Source organism: Acipenser ruthenus, chromosome 32, assembly GCF_902713425.1.
Source record: "Acipenser ruthenus chromosome 32, fAciRut3.2 maternal haplotype, whole genome shotgun sequence".
Lineage (NCBI taxonomy): Eukaryota > Metazoa > Chordata > Actinopteri > Acipenseriformes > Acipenseridae > Acipenser > Acipenser ruthenus.
The window spans coordinates 11498892-11507324 of NC_081220.1; the positions used below are offsets into that span (position 1 = coordinate 11498892).

At 41.0% G+C, this 8433-nt stretch overlaps 1 non-coding gene across 1 annotated transcript; it reads left to right on the forward strand.

Moving 5' to 3' along the window:
• The first annotated feature begins 8361 nt into the window (after nucleotides 1-8361).
• On the forward strand, nucleotides 8362-8433 carry trnae-uuc (transfer RNA glutamic acid (anticodon UUC)). The gene has a single exon. It is a non-coding gene; the product is annotated as a tRNA-Glu (tRNA).

Consider the following 8433-nt stretch of genomic DNA (forward strand, 5'->3'; position numbering starts at 1 on the left):
ACAGATTATGTTCTTGACACTAAGTTAATAAATACAAGACACGTTTTTAATTTCATGGAATATTCGATTTCATTAAAATGTGATTGATTTGTTATCGTGGGGTCCCAATCAATAAATAATTTGATTATTATTGTTATTGTTGCAAGCTTATTATGTAGAGACATTTTATTACAGCTGACTTTTTTCCATTTTTGATTCAATCAACTTGAATATATTTAGAGGGATATCAAAGATTTCTGGCTGGCAGTTCCATTCACTCGAAACTAAAAACATCCAAATTGGAGTGTTTGGAATCACGTGCAAACATGAGCACCCTAGAAGGTTTTTAAACTTTAAGAAAGGAGAGGGATATAAATCAATCAATATTTATTTTATATTGCTCCTTTTATAGTGGACCACCATCACAAAGTGCTTTACAAGATACAAGACTAGGATGTGTGAACTATGCATCAGCTGCAGAGTCACTTGCAACAACGTCTCACCTGAAAGATAGAGCACAATGAGGTAATGTGACTTGCTCAAGGTCACACAATGAGTCAGTGGCTGAGGTAGGATTTGAACCGGGAATAGCCTGGTTACAAGCTCTTTTCTTTAACCACTGGACCACACATTCTCCTATAACACTTAGACATATTTTATGTGAAGCCCATAACATGTTTTAAATATTGACCACGTTTATATATCATCAAAGAATCTCAGTTATCCAGATTTTTTATGCAAATTATGATTTTTTTTAGCAGTATTTCTCTTTATTATAATTTCTTTAGAAGGACAGAGCATAGCAGAACAGCTCTCAAGAAGGATTGTAAAGCTATCCAACAAAGCAAAACAAAACCTAAAGCTGTACACAAAGAGGCAATTGTTTCAGTCTGCAAGTCTTCCACAGGTACTGCAGTACCATGAAGCCATAAACATGGCCAATCCAGAGTGGTCCAGACCTACATGTTGAAGTACTTTACGAGAGAAACCAAATGTTTAAAACTAAAAGTTAATATCTTTTAAAGCTGTTAAAACATTCATACATTCTTTATTAGTATTCTAGTTTATTGTTCAACGTAATGGAGCACTGTGCCTTTAAGAAATGAATAATATGAACAGAAATAGGTGACGTCACAGATGACGTGTGAGTATAGCCATGGTGTAACAAGGGGAGAACTGGACTGGCCGTGTGACGTATGCACGATGCTGCAGGAAGAGGGTAGCAGTCCCGTGGGATCTGCCTTGCAGTCATGGCAGTGACACAGAGATGTGGGGAAGAGGGTGTGTGGGCTTTCCCCCTCTCTGAGTTGCTGGTGGGCAGGTCTTGGGGGGGATTGCTGGTCCTATAAATTAATACTTTGTTATTTCCTCAGATCTGCCCCTTTAGACGTGTACAACGAGCAAGCGGTCACGCTGTTCAACAAGACCAGCTCACGGATGGGAGAAAAAACTTCCACAAAGAAACTTAAAGGAAAGAATCTAAAGAAATAGAGAGAAAGTGGGGAATCCTTGGGCAGACCCCGATAGTGTTTTTAAAACCTAGCTGAGGAACTGCAAAGAGTAGGACGGAGACCCGAGTCTTACAGGTAGCGGCGACGGGAAATTCACGCTGCAAAGTGCAGCACCTTTATTTTGTAGTTTTGAGTACTTTGTTTTATTTTCCCTTTTTCTTTTTGCCTTTTCGTTTTCATTATTTTTGAGCACCTGCGAGTGCACCTGAACTGTGCTGTGTACCCTGACATGGTATTCCCGTAGGTTCTGGATACCATAGTTGGTAGCCAGACCACGGACAACAGCGCCCTCTGCGGGCTAAAAGAAATCAGTACAAATCATAGGATTAAACAAAATGAAACTGAGCACTTATGCAGTGTTTCGACAGCAACTTCTGTCTCCTTTGTCAGTGAATACCCACACCCTTCCACACATGGTGCGAGATGTGGGATTCACTGGCATTGCCCATACAAAGCAGTGCACCCACAAACGGAGCAGAAATGGATGCCGTCCAGTTTGCGGCCATGATGGACCTGCTGCGCCAGACCCTAACTTCTGTGGTGCAGGGGGCTGCTAGACCGGTAGGTCCTGATCCCCGGTTACAGAGACCCACAACAATGATGGCCGAGGATCGACCTGAAGCCTACCTAGAGGTGTTCGAGGCCATGGCGTCCTCTGCCGGGTGGGCTCAGGCACAGTGGGCTAGCTTCCTCTTGCCCCAGCTGACGGGCGAGGCACAGGCTGCAGCGAGAACGCTATTCCCTGAGAGGATGATGGATTACCCCACGCTGAAAGCGACCATCCTTAATTGCGTGGGGGCCACACCAGAGGGATATAGGCGAAAGTTCCGGGAGGAGCGTTTCTCAGAACCATCGCCCACCATCTAAAAGATTACGCCATGGGCTGGCTGAACCCGGACGCGAGCACCAATGCCCGGTTGGTGGGGGTGATTGTGGTGGAGCGCTTTCTGGAGCGCTTGGCCCCGGGACCTCGGATATGAGTGCAGCGGCAGGCACCTGCCACTTTGGATTGGGCGGTCGAGTTGGCGGAGCAATATCAGGCAGCGGAGCTAACGCCAGCAAGACTGCCTTGAAGGAGCGCAATTACTGTATCGCCCCCTCTACTGGCCCCGGAGAGGGCAAAGGGACTGGGGGAAGGGGTAGACAGGTATTTTGATGGGGGTGTCGGTGGGAGCTCCCGGCCCGTGAACTGTGGCAGGGTGGGGTTACCCAGGGGCACCTCACCATCGAGCCCCTTTGATGGCTCCAGTATTTCCACCTCTTGTTGAAGCGTCAGGGTGCGAAACCAGCCCACCAAGGTGTTGGACGTGTGGAGAGATGGGCCACATCACTCGGGATTCCCCCGTGATGGATTGTGACCTCAGCCAACCAGGTAAGCATGTTCAATTACCTCAGTCACTTCAGCAGACAGGTTTTGTTATTCCTGTGACAGTGGATGGTACAAAAACCCAGGCTCTCCCATGGTGTGGTCAGTCCCTAGTACAGGAGAGCCTAATCTCACCGGAGCATAAGCAAATATTGGGACGGGTGCATATTAAATGTATTCATGGGGATGTCCGTTCTTAACCCAAGGTTAGCATAATGTTGAAAATTGGCCAGCAGGTGACGCAGGTGCAGGTGGGGCTGTGTCCTCGATTGCTAATACCGGTAGTTCTGGGACGGGACTGTGGGCAGTTCAGGAGTTGGTTGGCCGTCCTCCCTATTTGCTAAGAAAGAGGAAGTAATTGGAGAGATCTTTTCCTTTCGTGACCCAGAGTGGTTTTGTCATAAATTTAAACCTCGTAAAACTAAAAAGGAGTGCTGGGCTGCTAAGAATGAGGGCTGGCAGTGGAGGGGGTCTGAGAAGTTTCAGGTGGGGACGATTGGTGAAGAGTCTGGGGGGGAGGCCGCGGAGCGAGCGCAGGGGTCTGGCTCGGCTGTCTCCGCTCAGGCCATGGGAGCTGATTTTTTAGCTCGTTCCTGTGACTTCCGACTCGAGCAAGGGCATGACGATGTGCTGGGCAGGCTCTTTGACCAAGCAGCTATGGTTAATGGTCAGGTGGTCGAGCCCAGACGCGCTGCCACGTACCCTCACTTTGAAATCGCTCGAGACCTCCTGTACCGTGTTGACAAATTGTCCCAGACTGGGGAAGTGCATCACCAGTTGCTCATTCCTCAACCATTTAAGGAAGATTTGTTGCAGCTGGCTCATGTTATTCCCCTGTCTGGTCATTTGGGAAGGGATAGGACTAAAGCAAGGCTTGTGTCATGGTTCTACTGAATGGGGCTGGATGGTGACGTCAGATGTTTTTGCGAACGTTGTGGGGAGTGTCAGAAGGCCAGTCCTAGAGCCGTCCCAATCCTCCCCGTTTCCTGCAATATAAAATTCAAGAGGGGCGGTGTCCGAAAGGGCAGAGAGCGGTGGTATTTCAACATAAAGGCTTTTATCTATACTTATCTGGGTATAAGATACAGTGAATAAATCCAGTTCAGATTTTACACATTCTTGAGATAAATGATGAACTAGAGCCATGTTTTAAAAGATGTTTCTAGTTTTCTTTTTACGACAAGCCTTTGTTTTTTTAACAGACCTCTTCCTCCGCGATCTGCTGCTTAATGCTTTAGAAGGTGCTCGTCTAGCCCTTTTACGGGATCGGCTTCGAGCTCCTGGAGGACTGGGACGTTTTTTCTATAGCCTCTTGACATCACCATTCCAACGTTCCTCATGGTTGTGAGTGGCGTAGGATGTTATCAAGTTCGACACCACATCCTTCACAATGTTTTTAGCCGCTAACTTTAAATGAGGTTTAGCTATATCAAAACCCCTCCTAAGTAAAGGCATAGCTTTTCTAAAAAGCCCTCTGAATATACCCCCAATCCCTGCCCCGTACATTACCGGAGCCCCAGTAAACCCAGGCATCCCATTTCCAGCTTGATTTTTGTAATATTGTATATAAGGGTTAGAATCTCCATAGACCCTCATTTTCGTATTCTTTTCAATTATATATAAAGAGACTGTTTAACAGGTCTGAAGTGGACCTTCACTATGACCTTCCCAAAACGAAATGTATATAAACTTTTCTTTCTGCAGATTTGTATAATAACTATGTCGATCAATCTACCTCTAAAAGCATTATTCATAGCGTTTATTAATTCCTTTACAGAATCATAATCGGCGGCTATTTTAAATACTGTTTTAACATGCGTATCTATATTACGGGTAAAAAATCTATTCTCCGCATCACTTATATTTTCCCACGTATAAGGGTATTGGATCTCTGCTAATCCAACTTCCCATTTTCCTTGTAGATTCACAGGTTTTGATAACCGTATAGTAAAATCGGCTATAGTGTTCTTTGGAAATATATCCTTTGAGGCGTTACTGGGTAGAGTCACATAAAAGGAGGATTGATCCATCTTGTCAGTAGCCTCGGTGTAATGAAATCTATAATGATGGAGTCCCCTTAATATCCTGCAACTGCTTAGCCTCAATCCAGCTGTTAAATTTGTCCGCCACTTTATAAGACAATACTTTTTACCTTTTTCTTTTTTCTTGGTTAAGATTTTCTCTACCGTAAACAGTCTATCTTCCAACTCTTATCTTCTGTAATTCAAGCTCGTAGAAGGTCCTATTTATTTCCTCTCCATCATAATCCTTCAGCCTGTATACAGGGGGTTTCCTAGGCAACCGTTCATATATATTAAAAATTTCATCCGTGTATGTCTGCTCATAACCTTTTATAAAGGGGGCCCTTAGTTTTGATACTCTAACAGCATCCCCAATCTGAAACTTGAATTTGGGTGGTTTGTACGGAAATTCCTGAGTATATAGATTCTTAAAAACTTTAAAGGAATTGTCTTCATTAACTTCTGAAGGTTTCATTTTAATACTTCTATGGTAAGAATTATTATAAGAGCGAACCATTTCTTTTAGCTTATCTAAATACTTGTGAGTGTTGAAGGCTGTAAAATATTTCCACATTTTAGTCTTCAGAGTCCTATTATACCTTTCAACACCCGTAGAACTCCTCTTTTCCCTCTGGTCACTTATCACTCTAACTTAATGCGCTTTACTTGCTCTTATCTGCTCCCTATTTTACTGCATTTAATCCTGTACGTTAGAGTACTGTAATCTGTCACAAGTGTTATTTAATCTGTAGTATTTTGTATTTAATTATATCCTGATGTAACTATCACTATAATCTTCTCCGTTATTGAATCGTATTTTGTCATATACTTGTACTTGCTAGAACCGAAGTCATTGTATTTTATCTTGCTCTTAATTGTATTAATACTTTTACTGTGATTCTTGAAATGTACTTTTGTTTACGACTGTAAGTCATGGAAGAGTGTATTACCTAATAGCATAAGTATTTTAGTCAGATTCTTGAAAATGTAATTTTCAAGGAAGCATGTTTTTAATGTCATGCTTTATTTTTGCATATCTTGGTAGCATAACAGAGACTAATGGGTGATTACCTTCCCCCTCCCACCCAGAAAAAAGTCGATGTTCCAGCTTGGTAATATCTTGGTAGTTTTGACCAATCATAGCCCGTGTCGCTACCAAGAATTGACCAGAAGAGAGCCAATCAGATTTTGCAGAGCTACCAAGAATGAAGTGACGGAATTATCCAATCAGATCTCATAGAACTACCAAGACTACTGAACGTTTTCAACGACGGGAGATTTATTGAAACTTGAAATCTTTTGGTTTATTTCGAAGTACAATCATCTGAAGAGAAGAATTTTATTACAGTATTATTTTAATTGTCACTAGTACTGTACGTATAGTCACCAAAATTAAAAAAAAAAATGCCAACAATAATGCGCGGATAGTAAACTCTATGTTTTGTAATATTATCAATAAAAATACACGATTGACATTTTTACAATAGGTGTCAATTCTGAGTGTTAAAAATGTAATATTTACGACAGCTAGAAATTTGTTTGTGAGACTGTTTTATCCAAAGCACAATTATATTTAATATATTTGTCCGTTATAATGGTGCTGTAATACATGTATCCGGGACAACAGAAATCGTACCATGGTAAAATAAATAGTACCATACAGTAGCGTGGTATAGTGTTGCATTATACTGTAGATACCATAATACTTCTTAGAAATAAAAAGTACAATCGTATTATCATGGTGGTACTGCATTATAGTACCAGAATAGTGCATTGTACATTGATAGTATAGGATACATTGTGTTTTTCTATCATTTGTTTTGAACGTTATAGTACTGTATTTAACTTTAGGTTTTTAAGTTTAATTTAGTTTTCATTGAAAAATGATCCTGTTTTGAAAGCAATACTTAAAAAACGTGAACATGGGTACTCCATGCTTTTTTTTTAAATAATCTCTCTTTTTTCAACAGTAAGTCCCTTTTGTCATTGTATAGAAGTGTTTATCTGTTTTCACCCAGTGAACCCCTTTTTGATTTCTTGTTGTTTTGTGTAGAAACCTTTTATTTGGCCATTGTGACTATTTTGTGTTTAGGCTATTTATTTAATTGAAGTCTTTTGTTTAACTGCAACCTTGCTATTCTGTCACAAATGCTCTTTTTCAGGTTCAGATGGAACCCTTGTTTAGAAGAAAGGCTGATGGCAGCTCAACCTGACAGCTACAAAGTAATCCATAAGCTGGTATCACCCCAGAAGGTTCAACCATGTAAGTTCTAATTTGAATTAATGCTTATAAAAATAATGATCTTCACATAACTACTTTATAGGTCTCCCTTTCAGTGCTAATTTCATTATCTATTACAATGCATTTTTATAACTTATGGTGTGATTTGAACTTGGGTGCTATATAATGAATGTTTTAATATACACATATCAAATACTGGCATTATTATATTTGGAGGAAAACAGTCAGTTGATATAAATGATATGTGGTCCAGTTACCACACCAGGTACCTATTGCTGTTGTTTTTTAGCTCTGATGACCTGAGCAACCAAGAACTCCAGAAAAATCGTACCTTCTTATACTGGACCATGCAAATACACAGGTACAGTGAACTTGTTAAAGGATTGTCAGTATTACCATTAAAAATATAGGAATAAAGCTTCTAAATTATTAGTGCAATTTTCTCTGAAATTCCACACAGGAGTTGGTAGCAGTGTTTGATTTTTATAATCTTTCATAAATAATTATAACATAGAGGGATTTCTTAATTACAAATACACTTATTTTTTTTATTTTTTTTTTTTGCAGGGGAACTAATTGGTGTGGAGTATTTGTACAATCAGTTCTCCATGACGACGGTACCATGTTTGAGAGGTTGGGGGCTGGCTCTGATCTGTGTATTGAATTTGAGGAAGATGAGGGATTTGCTGACACCGAATGGTTTCAGGATCTAACAGTTCCTACACTGGACAGAGAGAACCTTCCTGCAGCTGTTTCAGTCCAATTGCTCGTATCAAGCTACGATGTAGCCTATGAGAATTACTGACACAATTCAAGGGGAATTAGCTCAAATGGTAGAGCGCTCGCTTAGCATGTGAGAAGTAGCGGGATCGATGCCCGCATTCTCCAAATAGTTTTAATGTATCTGCGTATTTAGTCCCAACGCATTATGGAGATACATACAGTGTGACAATTCTTTGTAACAGAGACGCCCCCCTCCCACATATCTATTTTAAAGCACAGTCTGCTAATTTGTAATATTCCCCAGACTGTAAAACTGCACTGCGCCTTCCCATGTCTTCCGAGAAGCACAAAGGGAGATTTTTTTTATAGTTTTTTAGTAATTGAAGAGTTTGTATTAATTTAGAATAAATATAAATGGCTTGAAGTTTGCTTTCATTTGTAGTTTGTAATGAAATCTCATATCAATCATTGTACTGTATACTAGCTACTGTTGCATGTCCATGATTGGGGTATTTACTTTCCCATATGGTCTAGCGGTTAGGATTCCTGGTTTTCACCCAGGCGGCCTGGGTTCGACTCCCGGTATGGGAA